The sequence below is a fragment of the Pipistrellus kuhlii genome, unplaced genomic scaffold, assembly GCF_014108245.1.
Source record: "Pipistrellus kuhlii isolate mPipKuh1 unplaced genomic scaffold, mPipKuh1.p scaffold_m20_p_3, whole genome shotgun sequence".
Taxonomy (NCBI): Eukaryota; Metazoa; Chordata; class Mammalia; order Chiroptera; family Vespertilionidae; genus Pipistrellus; species Pipistrellus kuhlii.
The window spans coordinates 33,812,646-33,838,183 of record NW_023425529.1 but is presented as its reverse complement, the minus strand read 5'-3'; the positions used below and the strand labels follow the sequence as shown (position 1 = coordinate 33,838,183).

The following is a 25,538-nucleotide window of genomic DNA, read 5'->3' as shown; positions in this document are numbered from 1 at the left end:
TGGGGAAAGCAATCATTTTAGAATTTAGGGTGTTTTCGATAAGGAAGGCTTTGTGTGTGTGAGAGTGACTGTTCTTGTTAATCTCTATTGAAGCATTCCATTTTCCCTGCTATGTAATGAATGTAAGCATCCCATTGGGTAGCACTATGTATGGCTTGCCTTTGTAGTCCCCACAATGGCTTTCACATATTATGCACCTTAATTTATAGACTTTTTACAGGCTACGCAGACTTCACATATTTCTTGTATTGGAGCTTGGGAGCAGGAGGGGACAGAATGTATTTGAAGAACGCTGAAGATAAATAGATCTTGGAATTTTGCCTTGAGCATAGTTAGCAAGGTTTTGTAGAAAAAAAAATGATCAGATTGTGTTTGTCAAGGATACTTCACAAAGGAGTCAGGATTTGTTTAGAGTTGCAAACATCAGCTCTTTCCCTGGGTCAAAGCTAATTCAGACTCTCCCAATTTGTCAAATTAAACCTACTGCCCCTCTATTCCGTATCTGCTATTTCCTCGTTAATCAGAGGGTTAAGAGGTGAATTGGGGGTGGGATGGGAATTGATTGAAAATAGTGGAATAAAATCACGTCAGGATCCTACTTTGATGTGATGCTTAGCTGTGTTTTCCCTATTAGCCCCCATTTTATTATTGAGGACATGCTGTACTGTACTGTATGAGATTACGTCAGGATGATCCAGTTTTCAAAAGGTTGATACGATTTATGAGTAATTGGCCCCAGGTCCCATGACTTGTTCAGTTGTGACATATGAATTGGAGGGAGAAGGGATATCTTTTTCCTCTTCCGGTCTAAATTTTCAACTGGGATCTCTAGGACAAAGACAGGTCAACAACAGAAAGGTACACGAATTTACTTAACATTGGTTTTATGAGACACACAAGATTTCATAAGAAATAAAGTACCAAAGAAATGGGTAAACCTGAGCATTTCTGTGCTAGGTTTGATGAACATTGGAAAGTTGTGGAAGAATACAGTAGGACAAATGGTGCGAGAAAAGTGTTGTAAACTGGAGGAAACTTAGCAAGGCCTGTTTATTCATACTCCTCCATCCCTCCTTGACTCTGGAGATAAGGATGCATCTTTCCTCTGGGTGAAGATAGGGCACCTCCGTGTGAAGATTTTGTGGCCTACGTCAGGGGAGGGCCAGGAAATCCTTCCTGCACATGCCACTTCTCAAATCCCTTCAGCTTCAAAAATATTAGACATGCCAATCAAATAGCGTGTCCTGGACATCCCCTCTCTCTCACCCCCGTCAGTCAATGCCCCGGAGGTTACTGGCCTTCCTGAGAAATACTGTGCATTGTTTAAAGGTAGTGGATCGAGGCCAGACGTTTCTTCAGTAATTGCCACCAAGAGCCTATCTTAAACATCTGTCCTCTACATAGCACCACCATGTGAGGTCATTAGGAAGTTTCGAGGAAATATGATGGGGCTTTAAGACTGTCTGAGAACTTCATTAATAATCTACTTGACTTCGTTTCTCAGAGGAAGCTGAAGCTAAAGTGTTTTTCCTGAAATCACATAGGAAATTAGTGGCAGTGCTGTGGGTAAAAATTAGAATGTGAGGCCAAGAGTAATAAAATGAGCCCACTAGCCCTGGCCAGATGCTCAGTTGGTTGGAGCGATGTCCTGTACACCGAAAGGTTGTGGATTCAGCTTCTGGTCAGGGCACATACCTCGGGTGTGGGTTCGATCCCCCACCAGGGCACATACATTGCCCTTGCTTTCCTGGCCACGCATGCTGCTTTGTCCCCTCTTTACAATCTTTTCTTTGAATTTTTTCATCTTTTCTGGCTTCTTTAATTCCAGGCTTTACACGACTGAAACCACAAAGCTCATCACCAAGCAACACAGAAATTCCTTCATCCTCAGCAGGTGGAGAGGTGTAATTTAAATATTTACAAGATTAGTGCTTTTCTAGCATATGTATTCATATTCAGACAAATCTAGTTTTTCTTTTAAATAATATCCATGTGAAAGGAACTGTGCTTTTCGGGGAAAAAATGAGTATCTGGAGCAATAGTGCTAAAGTTATTGACAGCTAAATGAGAAAAATTCTGGGGAAAAGAACCTTCACTAAGACCTTTGCCCTTACACTATATAAAATTTAAGAGAATCAGAAAATTGATTATTAAATGAGTTGGGCTATTATACTGATAAAATTGTAAGAACCTTAAATCAACCAAAGTAAAAATTTAGAAAGGAAGATAGTGACAATCCTATATAATAAAACCCTAATATGAAAATCGACCCAATGGTGGAATGACTGGTCGCTATGATGGGTGATGACCACCAGGGGGCAGACACTCAGTGCAGGAGCTGCCCCCTGGTGATCAGTGCACTTCCACAGGGGGAGCACCACTGAGCAGGAAGCCAGGCTCCCTGCTGGTGAGCACAGTGGTGGAGGCAGTGGGAGCCTCTCCTACCTCTGCAGCAGCACTAAGGAGCAGCAAGCCTGGTGCTCCCACAGGGAGAGTGCCACTCAGCCAGAAGCCCCTCCATGGCAGCATTAAGAAGCAGCCAGAAGCTGGGCTCACAGCTGGCAAGTGCAGCAGCAGTGACAGTGGTCTCTCCAGTCTCTGCTGCAGGCAGGTGGTAAGGATATCTAACTGCCGGCTTAGGCCCAATCCTCCGGGGGTCCCAGATTGCAAAAGGGCACAGGCCAGCCGGCCCCCCCCCCCCCCACACACACACACACACACACACACACACGCTTCAGTGCACGAATTTCATGCACCTGGCCTCTAGTTTATAATAAGGGTTTTGTTTTTGTTTTGTTTTTGCTGTTGTTATTTTGCTAATCTTCACCTGAGGATATTTTTTCCCTTTGATTGTTTTAGAGAGGGTGCAAGGAGGGAGGGCTATGGAGGGAGAGAGAGAGAATCATCAATGGGAGAGAGACACGTGGATTGGTTGCCTCCCACAGGAGCCCCGGCCAACGCTCTAACACTGAGAAAACCGGTCTGAGCTCTAAAATTACATTTTTAATAAGTAGCAATATGATTTTACTAATTTAAAAATTTCAGAGTTTGGACTGAGATTTATGACACAATTGTTATTGCTAAAGAGATGCTCATCCAAGTTAATGTGAAATACTGAAGAAGATTTCAGCTTGCTCATTCCCCGTTTGGGTTTTTAGGCAGAGCCAGGGAAAGCCATGAGGACATCCTGGTGCTGACCATGCAGTGCTCTGCACCAGGGGAAAGTTTGGCATGCGTTGAGAATATTATTCTTTAATTATTTCTATGGTATTAATTTAGTGAGAGCAGAGATAGTCTGAATTTCCCTTCTTATTGTTTTTTTTTTTTTTTTTGTATTGCTTTTCTGGATAAGACTACAAACATAATATTAAGTCACTTGCTATTACTTAATATATTAATATGAACACTACATTGTTTATTACTGTCTCAAAATTTTATTTTCTGTTAACGGCCACGTTTAGATGACTGATACTGTATCTAAGGTTGATCTGGGTTAAGGAAGTGATTTTTCAAAAACATATTTCCACTAGAGGGTGCTGACAACTTCAGCAGAGCCGGGACCAATGTGCTTCCTTTCCTAAAACTGATTTCAGAAAAGTTTTAGCCCGCTTACTAATCAGCACTCAAATATTGCTTAACAAGCCTCCACTCAGGATGGCTGTGTTTGTGGTTTTAAAAGTTCATTTCTTTCAATACTTATAATAATTCATTACTTTTTTTTTTTTTTTTATATTGAAGATGCCTGCTAATAACCATGTCATCACGCAAGAAGTGTTGGGGCAAGTGGGAGACTGGAGAGAGCCTGAGCGAGACAGGGGAGCAGAGGGTGATTGGCTGCCACTGGGGGACAAACAAACAAAACGCTGCACACTTTCCCCCAGTCAATGGGAAAGCCTCAGTCACCTGGCAAAGGTGAGGTGCTTTCTCCGCAGGACCCAGGCCAAGGTCCATGGATGCTAGGGGGCAAGGCGAGGACAAAAGTCAGAACCTCCTGCCCCTGATGGAGCGACAAGAAAGCTTTGGGGCCCGGTGTCCTGCACCAACTCAAAGCAGAGACCTGCTGCCACTAAGGGAGAGAAAGAAACCCACCCCCTCACGCTAAACCTGCCACAAACTACAAGGCAGAGGGTGACTACCTCAGCCGGCAGGAACAGGGACCATGTGAAAGCCCACCTCCAAGGCCCAGACAACGGGGCCTCCGTAACCCAGAAGAAGGACCAGGGGCACTGAACCTCCCTTCTCACTGCTCACTGTGAGTTGGAACTGAGCGGCAAGCCGTCTACTGCTGTGATGTGGCAAGAGCAGAGGGAGGGACCCTCAGCGGTGTAGGCTAATGGGGACTGCTGGGAGTGGGACAGATACACTGAGAAAAAACATTTAGCACGGACGGCCCATCCATCCTTAAACCCAAAGTAAAAGCAAACCTCTCCTAGAAATTGACGTCCATGGTGAGCCTAGATGTACATACATGTATAAATGTGTGTGTGTGTGTGTGTGTGTGTGTGTGTGTGTGTGTATCTTGGTTATGTAACATAAGCATGGATTTCTACACAATATATATGTAGGACAGTAATTGCTTTTTCATAAATTTATGCATTTTCTAGCTGAAATTGAAAAGAGGTTTTCTGAAGTGGTTGTACCAACTAACACTTCTTCAAGCAATGAATGAATATATTACTTATTTCATGATTTTGTCAACACTTGGTATTGTCAGTTTTTTATTTTACCCATTCTGCCACATATGTAATGGTATCTCATTGTAGCTTTAGTTTGTAAACCCCTGATGACTAATGGAGGTGAGCATGTTTTCATGTGTTTTTTGATTATTTGAATATTCTCATTTCTGAAGCTCTTAAGTGGAATTCCATTTTTCCATAAAGTTGTCTTTTACTTTTTGATTTATAGAAATTCTTATTATATTCCTGATAGGAGCCCTTTGTTGCTTTGAAAATGTCATTTTCACTCTCCATGACTTTAAAAAAAACATGTGACCACTACTAAATTTATGTATTCTGATTTATCAGTCTTTTTCTTTATAGTAATTTTTATTTATGAAATCCCTCATACTCTGAGGTGATACTCTTCTATAGTATTTTATAGAATCTTATTTGTTTCCCCTCAAATTTTATCTGCAATTCACCAATAATGGATGGTAGTGCATCCTGTGAGATATAAACCTAGTCAATTGTTTTCCATAAATATAAGCAATATTTGTTGTTATTGTTAATTCTCAGGATATTTTTCCATTGAATTTTAGGGAGAGAGGGAGGGAGGGGGAGAGACAGAGAGAGAGAAACATTGATATGTGAGAGACACATCGACTGGCTTTTTCCCATATGTGCCCTGACTAAGGCCAGGGATCCAACCTGCAACAGGGGTGCATGCCTTTGACCAGAATAGAATCCAGGACCTTTCAATCCATGGGCCAATGTTCTATCCACTGAGCCAAACCAGATAGGGATAAGCAACATTTTTAAAAGAAAATTTTATTGCAACTGCTCTGCAGTGCTGCTCATATCAGAGGAAGAAATCTTGGGTCAATATTTGCATGTGTCCATTTCTAAACCTTCTATTCTACCCCATTGCTGTGTTTGTCATTGTTACAACATCACATTGTTTTATTGTAGAGCATGTCTGGTAAGGCATGTCTCTTTATTATGTAATTCCTCTTTGAGAGTATCTTTGAGAGTAACTTCCACCCCCCAAAAAATTGATATTTTTATTCATATTGAATTAAATATGTGTAATTATTTGGGGAGAGAATTGAAATCTGTACCAAAAATATTATTTCAGTTACCCTTTTTGTTTTTGACATTGGTAAGTTGTATTTCCTCTTTTCCAGTGCATCAGCCTTAAATAAAAAAATTAAAATTTAAAAAATTTTAAGAAGCCTGATAGACCTCTACTTGGAGGATGTAGGAAGAATAATGTTCTTTACCATATGTAGTTTGAGAAACTGTATTACCTTGTGATATAGGCAAATTTAACCCCCCAAATAAGAACAAAAGCTTTGTACTATAGCCAGAGATGTATAAGGTGACTTTATTTTTAACCTGGTAATTTAAGAAATGAAATATAATAAATATCTAAGCATACTGCTTCCATTTCTAATATCATTTAATATAATGCTCAATATTCCATTTCAAATTTGCTCATATTTTTGTTGTTTTTGAGTAAAATCTTTGCTCTGTGACTAAAGATTACCCCTCCAGCTGGCCTACACTAATTTGGCTTTTTGGTAAGTGGCAGAATTATCTTCTCTCAAGAACATGAGTACTCTGCAATTACAGGGACGCGCAGGCGAGGCTTCCAGTTCTCCACCTTTGCAAACTCATTATCACATGGCTCTTTGCGGAATAAGTAAAGCCTGAGCTAATTCCTCAGAAAATGGACATTTATTAGCTCTAATAAGGCCAAAGCAGCCATAAAGTCTGTTTCAGGTAGGAGGAGTTCCTCTCCTCTGCTGTTTGTTGGGAATCCTGGCCAGGACTTTCAGGCATGTCTCCTTTCCAAGTGATTTGGTGACATTCTTATAGTACAATTGGCAAACCTTGAAATCAGCTCACGAGGCAGGTTTTCTTTCTTTCTCTCTTTCTTTCTTTCTTTCTTTCTTTCTTTCTTTCTTTCTTTCTTTCTTTCTTTCTTCCTTCCTTCCTTCCTTCCTTCCTTCCTTCCTTCCTTCCTTCCTTCCTTCCTTCCTTCCTTTCTTTCTTTTTTTCTTTCTTTCTTTCTAGTAGAAAAAAAAAAATCATTATTTCTAGACCCCTACTGTAGTGGATCCTGTTATCCTGTTAACTATACACATAACTTAAAAAGCAATAATATTTGCAATAAAAAATGTTTCATAAAACTTAAGTTAATTAATGCAACTTAAAATAGAGATATAGAATCTTTTAAAAATTAATTACTTTGATTGAGATATAATCTATGCACAATAAAATTCACTCTTTTTAACACTACAGTTCTGTGCATAATGCTTCATGAGCATAGTACAAGTTCCCCATATTGTCTTTTCATGTGCTAATTAGTCAAACTCAAATGGTTGACTCAAGGATAATTAATATGCTAAATAATTGATCAAATATTTTTATTTAGTTTAACCTTTTCATAAATATACAGAATGGGGCAAAAGTAGGTAGACAGTTGTGAGTATGCAAAATTATTTACCAATTATTGAGTTATTTTCCTTATGAACAGCTGTAAATCTACTTTTGCCCCACCTTTCATTATTTATCAGTCTAATATAAAATATAAGAGCTTTACTAAAATATCACATGCTTTCATTAGTGTAGAATGCTGTTACCATTAATACATTAGCACCCATTGCAAATGCACACTTTGTTTCTTAAATTTTTTATTTTAATTTATTATTTATTGAATTTATTGGAATGACATTAGTTAATAAGATTATATAGGTTTCACGTGTACAAGTCTATAATACATCCACTGTATATTGTATTGTGTGTTCATCATCCCAAGTCAAGTCTCCTTCCATCACCTTTTCCTTCTACCTCCCCTCATTCCTGTTTTCCTCTTGTAATCAACATACTATTGTCTGTATCTGTGAGTTGTTTTATTTTCTTAATCCCTTCACATTTTCTCCAAGCCCCCCAACCTCCTCTTCCCTCTAACAGCTGAACATAAACAAACAAAATAAAGACATAGATACAGAAATAGCATATTCCGCTTTGGAATTGGCTTACATTCAATTTCACTGATCTAAGCAGGAAGCTCTGGGAGTATGAGAACTTCTGAGGAGTGATATTAGTTTTTACATTTGTTCTTCATAACTAGAGGCCCAGTGCATGAAATTCTTGCAAGGGGCTCAGCCCTCACAGCTTCAGCCAACCCTCAAAGCCCTGGCTTCATCCAGAAGGTTATCTGGAAGGATGTCCAGAAGGTCGTTTGGCTGTTTGGTTTAATTAGTATATTATCTCTTTATTATATAAGATTTCACTGTTAATTTTCTTTTATTTTACATGTATTTTAAGGCCAAAGTTGACAGACATTTTCTGGAAAGATCCAACGAGTAAATGTTTTCAGCATTGTGGGCCATATGGTCTTTGTTGCAACTACTGAGCTCTGTTGTTGTGTGAAAGCCTTTATAGACAATACATAAACAAAGAAACATGGCTGCACTCCAACAAAAGTTTATTACACAAAGAGTGGCAGACAGGATTTGCCCCACAGATTACAGTTTGCCAATCCCTGGTATTAGCAGACATTAATAAACCTCATAGTTTCCACTTCACTATTGGCTTAGATCTCAAAAAAACTTAGCACAGTTATATTAACAAAATGAGTTTACCAGAGAAGCATTCAAAAGCCCATGCATCTTGTGAATATCAACAGTATTATTTCCACTAAAATTAACTACTATTTATAACCTGGAGTCACATAAACACATATATTCTTCCCTCCACCCTAGCCAGACCTCATAGCTAGTGATACCTTAGGACAGTGAATCTAGTGAGAGATAATTTAAGGGCAACAGCAATTCATCAATTCATTCATTTTCCAGCTACACTTCTATTGATACATTAACGAGGATGCTTCTCCAGGTCACTGAATCTCTGGATATTTTTACTGAGAGAGAAAGGCAGAGCTGTTACTTGTAAGAAATAGGGATTTTGGACCACTTTTCCTGGCTTATTTATCTGTAGGTATACTTTCCCCAACTGGGGACTGCTTGTTAAAAAGCATGCTAACCCAGGGTGAGGAAATGTTCCAGTATCATTCTATCATAGCACGTTCAGTGGCACAGTCAAGGTTGAGAACTGGAAGCCGTCATCAATGGAAAACTCATCTCCACCTTCTAGGAGCAAGGTCCCACCATCGTCCAATGGCATGATGCTGGTACTAAATGTGTTGTTAAGCCCACTGGTGCCTTTGCTACCTTGGAGAAGGTTAGGGCTCGCTTGAAGGGTGGAGCCAAAATGATCATCATCTCTGCCCCTTTTTCGGTCTCCCCCATGCTCCTGATTAGTGTTAACCATATGAGGTATGACAACTCCCTCAAAATTGTAAGCAGTGGCCCAGGCAGAATGACTCTGTGATGGAGCATAGACCTATACCAGGAGGTCATGATTCAATTACAGTCAGGGCACATGGGGTCGATGTGCCAGTGTGGGGTGTGCAGGAGGCAGTCAATCAATGATTCTCTCTCATCATTGATGTTTCTATCTCTTCCTCTCCCTTCCTTTCTGAAATCAATAAAAATGTATTTTAAAAAAGATTATCATCGCCGAAACTGGTTTGGCTCAGTGGTAGAGCGTCAGTCTGTGGACTGAAAGGTCCCAGGTTCGATTTCGGTCAGGGGCATGTTCGTTGGTTGCGGGTATATCCCCGGTAGGGGGTGTGCAAGAAGCAGCTGGTCGATGTTTCTCTCTTATCGACGTTTCTATCTCTCTCTCTTCCTCTCTGTAAAAAATCAATAAAATATATATTTTTAAAAAGATTGTCATCAATGCCTCCTGGACCACCAATAGCTTGGCCCCCTTGGTCAAGGTAATCTGTGATAACTTCAGCATTGAGGGGGAGCTCATAACCACAGTCTATACCACCACTATCACTTAGAAGATTGTGAATGGACCCTCTAGCAAGCTGTGGCATGTTAGCCGTGGAGCTGCCTAGAGCATCATCCATGCTTCTACTGGTGTTGGTTGCCAAGGTTGTGGGCAAGGTGATTTCTGAGATGAAAAAGAAATTCGCTGGTCTGGCCATCTGTGTTACCACCACAGATGGATCTGATGTCAGTGATGGATCTGATCTGCTGTCTGGAGATGAAGCAGGCATGGAGGGCCACCTACAGGGCATTCTGAGCACCTGGAAGACCAGCTCATCTCCTGTGACTTTAACAGTGACACCCACTCCTCCACCTTCGATGTAGGGTTGGCACTGCCCTCAATGACCACTTTGCCAAGCTCATTTTCTGGTATGACAACAATGAATTGTGCTATGGTAACAGGGTTGTAGCCTTATGGTCCACATAGCCTCCAAGGAATAAGAGCCTCCTGGGCCACCAGCCTTAGAAAAGGCGAGGCAGGAAGAGAGAGGACCTCAGCTGCTGAGGAATCACCCACCACACTGAGAATTTCACATCCTCAACAATTTCCATCCCAGGCCCCCAGAAGAAGGGGAGGGACTTAGGGAGCCCTACCTTATCCTGTTCCATCAATAAAGTACACTAGCCAAAATAAATAAATAAATAAATAAAGACATCCAGGACTACTCCAGTGATTGGAAAAGATTGAGCCCTAGGAAACATCAAGAAGCCATTTGCCTGCATCTGTGCAATGCTGTTTGCCTAAGAACCTGTAACTAATTCAGTCTAGAAAACAGTTTGGTGAAGCAGCCTGAGTAATAAATCTTGTGCTTGACGTTCTGCCAGTAAATATTTAATAAATATCTGTTTATTGCAATGCTTTAAAAAAAAAAAACATTTCATGAAAAAAGGTATCCTGCCTTATTAAAATAAGGAAATAAACTAAAACCCAAGGATAATCCATCAAAGATTATAACATTTCTTTGATCAAAAAATGAGTGATTAAGAAATTCCAGCTGACTAAATCAAGGTCACAGCAACACAAATTTACTTCATTCATTTATTTTGAAGAATAAATTTTACCTTTAATTATTTATGATAGCTTTAAGTGTGCTCACAAATTTATTGCCTTGTTTGGAATGTATAATTAAATCTCTGCTGTGGGAGATATTAATGTTATTAATCTGTAAAGATAAATCGGAAAGTACACAGTGAAAAGGGGAGCACTAATAGCTTAGTTCAAATAACTGACTTTCTCTCTTAGCAACTTTAAAAATGATGAGTCATTTACATCTAGAAAAGTTAAAGTTGATGTAAAATCAGTCTCCTTGGGACTACTACCATTTTCTCTTTTTCAGTATTGCAAGCAGATAATATGTCAATTATTTCAAACTATAGATGAAGTTTTGGAAGACTAATAAAATGTAGCATGACATATTTTATTCATATCTTAGAAGATTGTCTTAGATGCTATAGTTGTCCCAAGCCTAAAATAACTTGTACAATAGGCCAAACTGAACTATTCTTATAAAGAGACCATGTAACTCCATTTTGGTCTTCCTAAAAATGTTTTTCTAAGTTTTATTTTGATCTGCTAATTAACAAAATTTTAAAACATTACAATATTTGCTCTCCAAAACAATAAATTAAGGAAAATATAAAATAGAGTCCAAGCTTTAATTATTCATGCTAGTACTATAAAAATATATATATATTTAAAAGCTTCATGCAAATTGTTATGTCTTTGATACATAATCATTCAATAAAATAGTTGATTGATGTATTAGCTCAGAAGACAAAAACATTTGTCTCACATATTTTAGAGAAAATAGATACACCTAAAAAACACTCAGAAACCAGATTCACTTAGTTTTAGTGTTAGAGGAAACTTTCCAAAGATGCTCAGGAGTACAATAAAGAATATAATTTAGTTAGATATCAAGAAGGAAAAAGAATAAGAAAAGTGAGAGAACATTCTATTTAGAGATAGTGGCATATGGTAAAGTAAGGATGTCTGAAGGGTTTAAAGAAATTTACTCAAATTCTATTTTCAGAAGAAAACTATAGAGTAGGTAAATAAATATAAATATACATTTATTCTTTTGTTCTCTCTCTCTCTCTCTCTCTCTCTCTCTCTCTCTCTCTCTCTCTCTTTCTCTCTCTCTCTTTCCTTTCTCTTTACCTCTTTCAATTCCCATGGCAGTCAGTATTTTAATATATCATTTTGTGCAATGGCATCAACATTATTTCAGGTTCCACGATAAGTGAGAGGCATACCAGCTCTTTAAGGGTCATTGGTTCTCAAAAGTACTTATGCATTCCATGTTTATTGTCCACAACTAGGCCCACTTTACTGATCTCTCAAGATAATTCACATCAAACTGAAAATGATGTGGTTAAGAGAAATATAGCTATTTCTTATATACTTTTTTGGCAGTGGTTGCATCCTAAATAAGAAAAGTTGAATCTTTTAAAAGATGTGGACTGAAATCACCTCCAAGTCAACACTTTATTCTGTTTGTGACAGTAAATCTGTGCTAATAGAATAATTTTCCAGCATGAATTAAATTATTGTGCTAGTTTTTTGCTAGAGAGAGTAGGTACCTGGCAGTATGATGTTACATTTGCATTTTGATAGCACACGATTTTAGACTGTTTCCTTCAAATTCAGAGAAATACAGATTTAATGAAATATAACTATTCCATTATATTTCACCAGGCACATTCATGGGACTTCCAATAAAATCTGTAATTTTTATAAATCAAAGAATGAAGTAACGAAATGCCTTATCTCCCATAAAGTAGAATGCATGCATATGTGTCATCATTGATAGGCTCATTTCATTTTTTCCTGCAAGGACATCAATAATCTATCAGAGTTGTTTGTGTTACAGGAGGATTTTTTCAGTACCAGCATGTGAAGCTTATGCAATAAGCTAACAGACGAAATATTTAGAATATTGTCAACATAGTCTTTTTAAAAATGTTATTCTTTTCAATTTATCTTTATTGTTTAGGTAGGGGTGTCGAACTCAATCAGAGAAGGGGCCAAAATCTAAAATCCAGCCTAAATCTCGGGCCGAATGGTTTACTGAACAGTCATAAGCTGTCATTGTGATGGAAACGCAGCGGAGTGCAGTGATGACAGCGTGGTGCGGGCCACATTGCAAGGCCTGGCGGGACCGATTTGGCCCGCGGGCCTTGTGTTTGACACATGTGGTTTAGAGCATTACATATGCCCCCCAATTACCCCCCATCTAGCTGGTTCCCACCCCACCCCAGCCCTTCCCAACACTATTGTCCATGTCTATGGGTTATGCATATATGCATACCTGTTCTTTGGTTAATTCCCCTCCCCCCTTCTTCCCTCTGAGATTTGTCAGTCTGTTCCATGCTTCCATGTCTCTCCACCTGTTTGTTTGTCAGTTTATTTTGTTCATTAGATTCCACGTGAGTGAGATCATGTGATATTTGTCTTTCTCTGAGATTTATTTTGCTTAGCACAATACTTTCTAGGTCCCTCCATGCTGTCTCAAAGGATAAGGGATTCTTCTTTTTCACAGATGCACAGTAATCCATGGCATAAATGTACCACAGCTTCTTAAAATCTACTTATCTATAGATAGACACCATATTTTAGGAATAACAGTTTAGAAAGCATGACTTTACAACACAAACAACATGGGGATATAAAAAATATGCTGCCTACAGTAGCATAAAGTATGATGGGCATAGACACAGATATGTAGACCAATGGAACAGAATTGAGAACCCAGAAATAAATCCAAATGATTTTGATAAAGCTACCAAGAGCATATAATGGAGAAAGGGTAGTCACTTTAATAAATGGTGCTAGGAAAACTGGAGATCCATATGTAGAAGAATGAATTTTTTTCTTTATCTAACACCAAACATAAAAATACACTTAAAATGTATTAAAGACTTAATTGTAATACCAAAAACTGCAAAAGTACAGTTTTGTGAAGAAGAAGACATAAGGAAAAGCTTTTTGACATTCATCTGGCCAATGATTTTTTGAATATGACCCCAAAAAATGCAGGCAACAAAAGCAAAAACAGACAAGTGGGATTGCATCAAACTAAGAAGCTTCTGCAAGGCAGAGGAAATAATCAACAAAATGAAAAGTCCACCTATGGAATAGGAGAAAATGTTTGCAAATTATCTTATATAATAAAAGCCTATTATGCTAAGTGTCTGGTCATCTGGTCATCCGTTTAACCAATCAAAGCATAATATGCTATGATATGCTAAGGCCACTCAACTGCTCTCTATGAAGTGCAATAATCACCCAGGGGGAGATGCTCCAACCAGTAGGTTAGCTTGCTGCTGGGATCCGGCCAATGGTAACTAAGATGGGCCAGACACACTCTAGAGCCTTCATGCAGTCCCTCCCCACCTGGCCAACCTCTTGCATCTCTCTGGCCCCAATCGTGCACCATTGGGGTCCCTTGACCTGGCCTGCACCTTCGCAATCCAGGACCCCTTGGGGGATGTCAGAGAGACAGTTTCGGCCCAATCCTGCTCAACACAGGAGCTGCCCCCTGGTGATCAGTGCGCTCCCGCAGGAGAGCCCCTCAGTCAGAAGCCTCATGGTTCATGGCTGGCGAGCACAGCAGCGGTGGCAGGAGCCTCTCCCACCTCCCTGGCAGCGCTAAGGATGTCCAGCTGAGGACTTAGGCCGGCTTCCCATCAGTCGGACATCCCCTGAAGGATCTCAGACTGTGAGAGGGTGCAGGCCTGGCTGAGAGCCCCCTGCCTCCCCTGAGTGTATGAATTTTGTGCACTGGACCTCTAGTTTATATAATAATGGGTTTATATCCAAGGAACTCAAATAACATCATAGCTCCCCCCTCTCCTTCCCCCCCCCCAAAAAAAATAACATTATTTTTAAAATTGGCTAAGGACCTGAATAGATATTTCTCAAAAGAAGATATCCAAATGGCCAACAGGTACATGAAAAGGTGTTAACCTCACTAATCATCAAGGAAAAGCAAATCAAAATCACAGCGGGATACCTACCTCACACCTATTAGAATGGTTATTATAAAAAAGAGAAAAGATAACAAGTGTTGGTGAGGATGTGAAGAATTGGGAACCCTTAGAACTGTTGGTGGAAATGTAAAATTGTGCAGCTGCTATGGAAAATAGTACAGAGGTTCCACACACACACACAAAAATAATAATAATAGAACTATCATATGGTTCAGCAATAACACTTCTGAGTATATATGTCCAAAGGAAATAAAATCAGTATGTTGAATATATCTGTACCCTATATTTATTGCAACTTATTTTTTAACATAAAAATATAGAAAAAATAACTTGAGTGTCCATTTAAAGGTGAATAGATAAAGAAAATGTATACATATACAGTGGAAGATTCTGGAGCTTTAAAAAAAGAAAGAAATCTTGACATTTGTGAGAACATGGATGAATCTGGAGAACATTATGCTGAGATAAGTCAAACATAAAAAGACATAATGAATGATATCATATATGAGGAATATAAAAAGGTTGAATTCATAAAAATATAGAGTAAAATGTTGGTGCTAGGGGCTGGGAGAGTAGGGGAAATGTGAAGATGTTGGTTAAAGGATTCAAACGTTTAGTCATACAGGATAAATAAGTTCCAGAGCAGTGATTTTTTTTTTATCTTTTTCACCTTATGGCACACATAAACTAATTACTATAATTCTGCAGCACACCAAACATGTATTATATTTGCTGATCTGATGACAAAAAAAAAAGAAAGGTATAATTTTGATTTATTCACATCAGATGACTACAATTGTGTTGGCCATTGCAGTTTTTTTATTTGACAATCTAAGGGAAAAGAGGTCAGTGCCCTTGACTAAATAGTCAACTATTGCATGTTTTAACAATTCTTGTAACACACCGGTTTAAAATAGCTGTTCTAGAGATCTAATGTATAAAATGGTGACTGCCAGTTAATAATACGTATTTTATACCTGAAATTTGCTAAGAAAATTGACCTTAAATGTTCTCACTATCACAAAAAATTGTAACTATATAAGGTGATGGTATACTAATTAGCTTGATTATGCTAATCGCTTAACAATGTATGTGTATATCAAAGCATCATATTGTACACCTTAAATATATCCAATAAAATTGTTTGTACCTCTCATAGGTTGGTGAATAATTTCTTAAATATATTTTATTAATTTTTTACAGAGAGGAAGGGAGAGGAACAGAGAGCTAGAAACATCGATAAGATAGAAACATCAATCAGCTGCCTCCTGCACACTCTGTACCGGGGATGTGCCTGCAACCAAGGTACATGCCCTTGACTGGAATCGAACCTGGGACCTTTCAGTTCACAGACTGATGCTCTATCCACTAAGCCAAACCAATTTTGGCAATTGTTGGAGAATTTTAATGTTGATATAAGTACCAAAGATAGTTGAAAAAATAAAATAACTTTCAATACCAAAAAATAAAGTGCTCTGTAAATCAAACTTGCTATTATATTTCACACTTTACTGTGGGTGGGGGAGTGGCATCTTCTTCACATCGCATACTCTTAGTTCAGCAAATGATGTGAGCTCTCCACTTGTCTCATTGACAGTGCTGTTTCCTGTTTCTACAGGTTCCTGAGAGAGAAGATGCTAACTGCTTTTTCACAGGTTACAAGCTTTCATTTCTCTCTAGGTACAGTTTGTAAGAACAGAAGAATCAATCTGGAATACATATACATATACATTTACTTTACTTGAATGTATTCAAATATACTAGGGAAATAATAATAATATCACTTATATTTTAGTCCCAAATTTAGGAAGTTAAAGAGTATGAGTTTTTGATCTTTACATAAAACCTGCAAAGATTGGTCAAGCAGCTCTACATTATCATTTTATAGCTGAAAACATTTGGGCCTAGAAAGGTCTACATGCAGACAGAAGTGGTAAATCTACAACTTAAGCCCACATTCCTTCACCCTGATTGCTCTTTTGATTTATTAGTGAGCAAGTCAGTAAATGAAATAAGTGATCCTAACTCCTAGGAAATGAGACTCGTTCATCTGGAGAAACAGCTGATTTCATTATAGAACCTTGGATAGGATATTAAGGAAGGACATTAGCTTGAGTTTTAAAGATTTATATGGGAACTAGTTTCTATCTCTTCTAGAAATCTAAAAATCTAGTTTATTGTGCTAGAACTCAGAGGCCATAGATATAAATAGTAAGTGAGTGAGTTGATCATTCGTTTCTTAGTTTTTTTCTCCATCATTAAAAAAATCTCACATTTGAACTTTCTTATATACAATACAAGTTGCAATGGGCTATTCATGTGCATGTTTTGGTGTCCTTCCTGGCTATTGGTGATGGATGTATTGGCTATGCAATGCTTGATTTTAGGTGCTATGCATTTGCATATTATCTAATGTAATCTTCACAGCAGCACTAAGTTGCACAGTATTTTCCCACTAGAATCCATCAGAGATCGAGTGCTCTGCCATGTTTATACACTGAGGAAGTGGCCATCCCACAGCCCCTCTTTCCAACATCATACAGCCTTGCACTGAATTTGAAGTGAGTTACTGACTCTCCTTTTTAGTCTGGCCTGCGTGGCTCAGTGGTTGATCATCAACCTGTGAATGAGAAAACCATGGTTCGATTCCTGGTCAGGGCACATGCCTGGGTTGTGGTCTCAATCCCCAGTATGATTCTCTCTCATCATTGATGTTTCTACCTCTCTCTTCCCCTCCAAAAATCAATAAAAACAACCAAAAAAAAAACACCGACTCTCCTTTTTGAAGCCAGGTCTCTGCCAATCAAGTCAAAGAGGATCCCTTGGAGGGGGCAGGCATTTCTCTTCTATAAAAGGTCCCTTTCCCAAGTGATAGCTAGTGACTGAAATGAATGATGCCTCCAAGTGATAGAAGTGGTAATGACAAAGCATCTTAAAGGAAAACTGCCAACGTTCTAGGGAAACCTCTGGCCAAAGCCATAACACTGGACAAAGGAAGGACCTTAGGTGACGCAGGTAGAGATGGCCCCAGAGCCAGCCGATGAACAAGAGCACCACTGCGAACAAGACAGCAGACTAGGTTAGCCCCGCTCAGGCACTACCAACACAGGGGAACTGGGAAACAGAGTTTTGTCCCTGAGGAAGGTACACATTAAACATGACTTTCCTAATGGTAGCTCTGACTGAAGAAAACTGCTTTCTAAAATAGAATGTTCTAGATACTTTGTTTATCAGGATTTCTCTCATTTACTTTTTATATTTTGATTCTCAAAAGGAATGTACATGGATTCTTATTTCTGTGCACTGCTTGAAGGTAAAGGTTACAGTCCCATAAAGTGAAGCACCGAGTGTCTGTTCTCTGATGTATTCCGATCACAGTGAATGGTTTCTGGCATGCTGAAGGCTCTCATTAAGTATTTGTTGAGTGAATGGATCAATAAATCACATATATGGGCAACCTTCAGTATTGCAAACTTCCCAGTGCATTTGTTTAGCTCATAAAAGTAGCACTTACTTTTAGCACAAATAAGAAAGGCTTTGGGCATGATCTAATCTAACCTAATTTTACAGACTAAAATGAGGGCCAGAGAAAAAAATAGGTTTAACCAAAGGTACACAGAAACCAGAAACCTAGGCAGAAATAGAGAAAAAAATCTAAGCTCCAATTCAGGGTTCTTCCTTCCTTCCATTCCTCCCTCCCTCCCTCTATCCATCCTTTTTTTCTTTCTTCCTTCCTTTCTTCCTTCCTCTTCCTCTTTCTTTTTCTTTATTTTTACCTATTATATATGGGCAACATCTATAAATTAGTTAAAGGGTATTTCTAGAAAAGACAGAAACTAGCCAAAACCGGTTTGGCTCAATGGATAGAGCGTCGGCTTGGGGACTGAAGGTCCCGGGTTCGATTCCGGTTAAGGGCATGTACCTTGATTGCGGGCATATCCCCGGTAGGGGGTGTGCAAGAGGCAGCTGATCGATGACTCTCTCTCATCGATGTTTCTAACTCTCTATCTCTCTCCCTTCCTCTCTGTACAAAATCAATAAAATATATTTAAAAAAAAGAAGACAGAAACTAGTTCCACTATAAACATTTAAAACTCACTCAAGCCAATCTCAATTTGCACTTTCATTCTTCTAAAGCTAAGGCTCAATGACTTCTAATTCCCTTCTGTCTATATGCACCTTCATTTAGATATTACATTTTATATATGGGGATGCCCTGAGATTACCCACAGTTGTGCTTACTCTTTCCTTTTTGTAATGGAGGGGGACAATGTAGATGGTTGTTGGGGAGCGTATGAGACTCAGTTGGAAAGTTTGTGAGGAGGACATTCTGAGAAAAGGGAAGTGTGTGGAAGGCCACCTTCCCTGTTCATCTGAATTCTGACTTAGGGGAGACTTAGGGGAGTGTTGCAGGCAGCAGTCCTAATAACCCCTTAACCTTTCCAAACAAGTTTGTGCACATGCAGACAGACCCCCAGGTGTTTACTGGAATCCTTATGCTTACTCTTTTGGGTGTCCTTGCTTGAGGGACACTACACACTCATGTGTCCTCCCAATATTACTTACCCTGCTGATTGTATCTAAAAGATAAACTTTATCTTAAAATGTTGCATCAATAAAAGCCTAACCAGGCAGGCAATCCAGGCTGCCTGGTCCCTTTGTCCAGGCTGTCCCTTAGCCCTCTGTTTCACAGCAAACATTGTGTCGGAGTAATCCATTCATCCATTGTTCAGGAGCTGCTGATGGTGTTGATTTTTGAAATGAAATTGGAATTGACCGGAGGTAAAGTGGACATGTCAAACTGCACTTCCACAGTATGTGGCTTTATGCTGGAGACTGGGAGCTCACTTCCATGTCTCAGTAGTTAGATACTGTTAAATGGAGCTATAGGCTTTGCACAGTCCTGCACTGTACTTAACATGTTTGCTTGATGTTATTTGTGCAAGGATTGTGTACTGAGTGGAAGGTGGCTACCTCCCCAGAAGAATGCTGTTCTTCATTAGGTCACTCACAACATTCATTCAGGCTGATTGCAGGGTTCTATTAAATTACACATTTTGGAGCTAGAAGAGCATAATGGTTAAGACTGTATGTAACAAATTGATATAACAAATCTGAGCTTGAATCCTATCCCTAGCATTTCTTCAACATCCATGAGTAAAATGGAGACAATAATATGAACTTCTGGTGGTTGTTATACTTTCAAATGAAATAATATACATAAAGCACCTAGCATAATGCTTCTTACATACTCCACTGCATTTTAAAATTATTGTTGTCCATCTTTTCTCTCTTATATGTGAGGAAAATTGAAAAATCATGGAGCTGCCTTCTGCACATGACTAGAGATTTCAGGGCTAGGCACTGATTTCTGATTTCCATAGATTTTCAGCCTGCTGTAACTAAGCATTGTTCCATGCTCAAGGTGGGTTCACAATAAATGGAAGTGTGCTGCCAGCTTCTTTTCTTCCTTTTTACTCTCTTCTGTATGCCTGGTTCTTTAGGGAGAGGGGAAATCTCGCTGACTCTCACCTGTTAGCATCATCCATCTCTTTATGTTCTGCCTATGCCAAGTCAGTGACAGTCAGAAGGACATTACTGTAGATCACCACTGTTGGTGAAATAGCATGTGGGCAATTTCTGCTGCCTTATGACAAATGAAATTGACAAATCCCATGGCACTGGAAAAGAGAGCGGGAGATGTTGCCTGTAATAAAGAGATGCATGTCTTTAGGGTTTGCCACTTTGAACAGAAGCAGGGGCATTGTGTACAATAGAATATCCTTCCTGGCACACTGTATTCAAGATAAAGCTGAAATCAATGTCACAACCTTCTTGTTACATGGGGAAAACATTGGATATAAAAAAAATACTAATTACAGTGCCAAATTCTTGAAAATGTGTGGCACTTCAAAAGCTAGGTTATCCTGCATTTATTTATATGCTCAAAATATTGTGTCAGTGCTGGAATACCCTAGAACTAGAGTCTATTTCTGACTATGGCACTAACCATCTATGAGGTTTTTGTTTTCTTTTTTTCTTTCTTTATTGATTAAGGTATTATATATGTGTCCTTATACCTCCATTCCCCCACCCCACCCCCCACCCCAGCCGTCACTCATGCCAGCAAACCTCCCAGGCCATATTTTCCTTCTCTGTATAATTAGACTGCTGCACTACATGATTGCTAAAAGTCTTTCTGTTCTGCAGTGGTTAGTCAACAGTGAACTCAGTTCAGCTGAAGTTTCTACTAGGTCCTTCAATTCAATTTAGATGTCCCAAATATTTGAGTGCAATATTAGGTACTCAAGGTGAAAAGAAATAAGTTATGGTTGCTTACAGACATGCAGACCAGCAACTATAATGTAATGTATGATCAGTATTATAAGAAAAATTCATATGAAGTTATAACATTATGATCCCAATGAAATGAATAATATTTGGGAGAGAAGCAGGTACTAGGAGGAAGTGATATTTGAACTGGATTTTGAGGGATGAATAGGAGTTCACCGAGAAAAAGTTATGGAGAAAGACATTTCAGGCAGAAGGTATCAGATGCATAAAAAAGACAGGTGTAAAATTGCCTGCAGCATTCAAAGAAGAAAAGATAGTTCAATACTGCTGGACCATTCTAGGAGGGTTAGTATGCATGTCATAAAATGCATAAGGCAGAGTCAGATTCAAAGAGCCATGTAACAGAAATGAAAAATGCTGGTATTCATCTTGTAGTTTTTGGAAATTCCATTTCAATGGTATTATGTTTTCCAATACAGAGTACGCCACACAGAGAGTCATGCACTTTTATAAATGAATATGGAGACAACGATTCAGTGTCGTACTCAGCTTTAGACCCTGGTAAACATTTTTTGAGAAGCTAAAAGTGCAGGAAAGGCATCTAGAAGACACTCTGGGTACTCTGCTTATTGTTTTTATCTAGGGCTTTGTACCTGCTGGTGGTCTTTGATTTTACAGGAAGCTCTCTGGGAACTCTTAACAAGGATATTGGGCATGTCTACATGTGCATTTTAAAAATAGCAAGGCCTTAGAATGTGCTCATCTCTACATTGATCTTGGTTTGGGGGCACACGTATTGCAGTTCATGGGTTTCGCTAGAAATGAGGAGTGCCCAGTGCCCTCTGAGGAAGGAACACAGCCTCAGGCCACTCTGAGGACAAAGGAAAGGGACCCAAGCACAGCATGTCTCCTCAGGAGTCCAAGAGGAAGCATGTCCCGAGCAAACTCGGGTCAGTGGATGAAGGACATTCCTGAAACAAAATGCTATATTATGTGTGTGGCTCAGTCTCTTAGAAGGAACTGGTTTTGTTTGTTTTTTACATAAATACCATATAACATCGCAAATGTTTTCTGTGGCAACCAGAAGCAGAAAAGGGAAACAATTCATACTGGTTTTAGTTAAAGGCCATCCTGGGTTCATAGCAAAACAGACAACATAGTTTTTATGTTTTGTTTTGTTTTGTTTATTTGTTTGTTTTTGTTAAACCTCACCTGAGGATATTTTTTCCATTTATTTTTTTTTTTTTAGAGTGAGTGAAAGCGAGGGAGGGAAAAGAGAGAGAAACATTAATGCAAGAGATGCACATTGATTGGTTGCCCCTCTATGTGCCGGGAACAGGATCAAACCTGCAACCCAGGTACATGCCCTTGACCAGGAATCGAACCTTTAACTTTTCAGTGCACAGGATGATACGCTAACCACTAAGCAACATGGCCAGGCAAGGTAGCTATTTTTGTAAATACTATTAACTACATGCAAAGTGCATACACATCTGCAAAGTGCATACGTGTTCTCAAAGTGATCACTTGTGAGGACCGTGAAGATGTTTGCTTTTGGAGCTACTGCCCTCTTTTCCTTGCATTTCTCAGACTCCCACCGTGAGTAATCTGTAGGCTCCTTGCTGTCTCTATGTGCCAACTTTGCCATCCTATCTCCCGGACGTACACATGATCCCAAGTGCAATATAAAAATGAATCTGAGTATGTTGTATGTTCTGTAGAATAAGTGAACTAAATTAATCCTTAATCTTTCCTCTAAGTTTTTGGACCACTTCTCTGACATCATTTCATTACCTCCTCCAATGTTCTGCTTGCCAAGAGCAGGTCACAGTAGGTAAAGTTTGCCTCTTAGAGACAGAAGAAGTAATAGCTCCACTATTTCTTAGATATTTGACATCGGAATAATTATCTTAATTTTGAAGTTGGGTCTTTCATCTTCAAATGGCATTATGAGTATCAAACATTCATATGTGGGAGAGGAAATATAGCACAAGATCTGAAAACAATCAGTTCTCAATAAAAGCTAATTTCCTTCACCATCTTTTTGGTTCTTTTATGGGTTGTTTTTTGTTTGTTTTTGTTTGTTTGTTTTGATGGTATCTTTTGTTTTTGTTTTTTGTTTTTTGTTTTTGGCTTTTAATTGAAGTGAGCTACATATCCTGGCAGGATATTTTAATTAGTTGAATAAGAGTTAAATGTCAAGATTTGTTGAGAAATAGGACACTGGAACGTTTATGTTAACACATTCTACACTATTATTGCAGAAAAGATGAATTTCTCTTTTAGGTTTGTTGCTGTTTTTTCTTCTTTTTATCCTAAATTTGGTAAATGAAAGCTCTCTTTTTCTTCTTTTTATCCTAAATTTGGTAAAATAAAGCTCTCTCTATTAAGAATTTGGAGACCAGCAAACAAATACATTCATTTCTTTATGTGTGATTGTTTTACCATCTGTATTTAATAATTTTGGTATCTGAAGTCTTTTTGATTCTACTTTTCTTACAGTTTTCAACTGGTTTTAACTTATAGACTAAAGTTCCCTGTGCTTTCTATTATCTTTTAATGTACATTAAATATTATATGTGAACCAGTTTGAGGTGTATTATGAAGGTATTTTCTCCACAGAATATCCTTTGCTTCTGCTAAGTACCACAAAGCATTGGCAGTCTGCAACTTCTGAAACCAAGTTTAAGTTTTGATATCCCTTAATTCCAAAGCAGTCACACCTGGGCCTTCAAACTTGGGTCCAAATTCCAGGGAACAGCATTCTCACTTCTGATTTCACAGCACTTTGAGAGCCCTGGTTGATCTTAGAGTTGGTTCTCTGTTAAACTGGTTCTGCAGCTAAGTTATGCCTCTATCACCTCAGCAAATGGAGAAAACTAAGAATCCAATATTACTGTAACCGCAAGCACTCTCAGGGCAAATTATTTAACCCCTTATTTTATTTTTTTTGTTTTGTTTTTGCTCTCTCTCTTTTTTTTTTTTTTTTTTTTTTTTTTTTTTAGCATGAAGTAGCTTGCTGAACTATTAGTAAACATTCTTGGAGAAAATAACAATGGTAACAAAAACTTTATTGACATAATAATTTATTTAAAAACTCAGCTAAGTGCCACACATGGATTATTAGAATTATTTCATTTTTTCCTCTTGAGAACCCAATAGAATAAGTTACCATGATCTATGTTTTATAACCGAAGAAACTAAAACTAAGAGATTATGTAATTTTCCAAAAGTCATATTGTCAATATATGTAAGAACTGGGTTTCCAATCAAACTGTTTGACTCTAAAAAGCCACTTCCTTTTGGCTACTCAACATTGTGTAACAGTGCTTGCTCAAATGTTATCTAAATATAAAATAATGTCTAAAGTGAAATGCTAATTATATGAGCAATAGGCAGAGGTATTCAGGACATTCATCATTTTTCCTTTTCTTCCCGGTGATATAAGATGCCTTCAGGTGAAAACCTAACTCCATTAGAAATACACTGCCAAATCAAAACAACAATGCGGTACCATCTCACACCTGTCAGAATGGCCAACATCAACAAATCGACAAACGACAAGTGTTGGCGAGGTTGCGGAGAAAAAGGAACCCTCGTGCACTGCTGGTGGGAATGCAGACTGGTGCAACCACTGTGGAGAACAGTGTGGAGTTTCCTCAAAAAACTGAAAATGGAACTCCCATTTGACCCACTAATCCCACTTATAGGAATATATCCCAAGAAACTAGAAACACCAATCAGAAAGGATATATGCACCCCTATGTTCATAGCAGCACAATCTACAATAGCCAGAATTTGGAAACAGCCTAGGTGCCCGTCAGCAGATGATTGGATCGAAAAACTATGGTACATCTACACAATGGAATACTATGCTGCCATAAAGAAGAAGGAATTCTCATCATTTGCAGCAACCTGGATGGAATTGGAGAACATCATGCTGAGTGAAATAAGCCAATCAATGAAAGAGAAACACCACATGACCTCACTCATTTGTGGATAATAAAGAGCATTATAAACTGATGAACCAAAAGATAGATATAGAGACAGTAAAGCAACAAGCAGATTGTCAAATTACAGCGGGGAGGGGAGGAGGATCTGGGGGAGATAATAGATCAACCGAAGGACTTGTATACATGCATATAAGTACAACCAATGGACATAAAACTATGGGGAGGGAGGGGCTATGGGGGAGGGAGGGAGGGGGGCAAAAAAAAATCATTAAAATATGTAAAAAAAAAAAAAAAAAAAAAAAAAAAGAAATACACTGCCAACCATGAGCAATTGTTACAGTATGGTCTTTCCTGTCAAGTAGGGCTTTTGAATTAGAGGCACAGGGCCTAGTCATTGTTAAGTAGCAGGGACTCCAGCTGCCTCACCTCTTACCTTACATTTGTAACTGTGCACATTCACTATTACTCACTGAAAGCCAATTAATATTGCAACTTGAAGAAGAGTTCTCTGGAGAACAAATTTTTAACTGGATACTTGATCAAAGGAATTCAATGTCATTCCAAAATTTTATGCTGCTTGCTTTGACTAAGAAAATTAAGTGAATCACTCTTATGAAAAACAAATTATCTTTTTTTTTTTTTACACACCTCTTAAGGTTTATAATCCAAAAATCTCCAAATAATTGACACTTTAACATTTCTGTCTTTTCAATAAATACCTATTCTTGTCTTGG

At 38.6% G+C, this 25,538-nt stretch overlaps 1 pseudogene; it reads left to right on the top strand.

The window, feature by feature from the left end:
• The first annotated feature begins 7,993 nt into the window (after nucleotides 1-7,993).
• Nucleotides 7,994-10,468, top strand: LOC118729429 (annotated as a pseudogene).
• The last annotated feature ends 15,070 nt before the right edge of the window (nucleotides 10,469-25,538 follow it).